Here is a 705-nt window from a genome sequence, read left to right on the forward strand (position 1 = left end):
ATCCTGGGCTCCACATGCTGATCTCAGGGATGTTTACGTACTTCATGCAATAGCCGCTTAGTGCAAAATGCAGAAGCAATCCTGAGGCAGGACAAGGAAGCCAAGGTGCTGGCTAGCGAGTGCCCTAGCCAGTAGGCATCATAGCCATAACCACTATTCTTCTCTCTGACATAGTGAATCCAATTTTCTTTCCCTTCCCTGCTAGAAAACCTACAAGAGGAGAAATGTCCCGCCCCAGTCTCTCCCCTGATCATCATAACATTTTCTAGGGAGGTGGGAAATGTGAATTTCAAGCCCTTTGGAAGGGAATTATGTCCATCTCCCCAGTACCTTAGAAATATGAAATGAGAGCAGGAGAGCACTCCCCTTGGTTAGGATGGAGGAAGCCCTAATGAACTTAACCATGTTTAAGACTGTCGCTTACTTGTTGGCATCTAATGTATATCCTGGGAAGACTGTCGCAAGTGCCAAGCTCTTGTGTGAGAACACAGGATCATCATCATTGTCAATGTTGCTCTGAGGGAGAAAAAAAAACCAGCAGGCATCATCATCCAGCCCAACAGGGAAAAGGAGGGAAGGGCAGAGAGAAGAAATGTTTTGTGATTGGATCTCCACTGACCTTCAATGTGGGGTAGAAGTTGCACTTCTTTGACCTACAAACACTGAGGTACTAGTATGCGTGTATAGATACAGAACTTTAAGAGT

At 45.7% G+C, this 705-nt stretch overlaps 1 non-coding gene across 1 annotated transcript; it reads left to right on the top strand.

Moving 5' to 3' along the window:
- Positions 1–332: 332 nt before the first annotated feature.
- LOC126049534 (U6atac minor spliceosomal RNA) lies at positions 333–445 on the top strand. Its single transcript, XR_007509234.1, has one exon. It is a non-coding gene; the product is annotated as a U6atac minor spliceosomal RNA (small nuclear RNA).
- Positions 446–705: the final 260 nt, after the last annotated feature.

This window comes from Accipiter gentilis, chromosome 22, assembly GCF_929443795.1.
Source record: "Accipiter gentilis chromosome 22, bAccGen1.1, whole genome shotgun sequence".
NCBI classification, from domain to species: Eukaryota; Metazoa; Chordata; class Aves; order Accipitriformes; family Accipitridae; genus Astur; species Astur gentilis.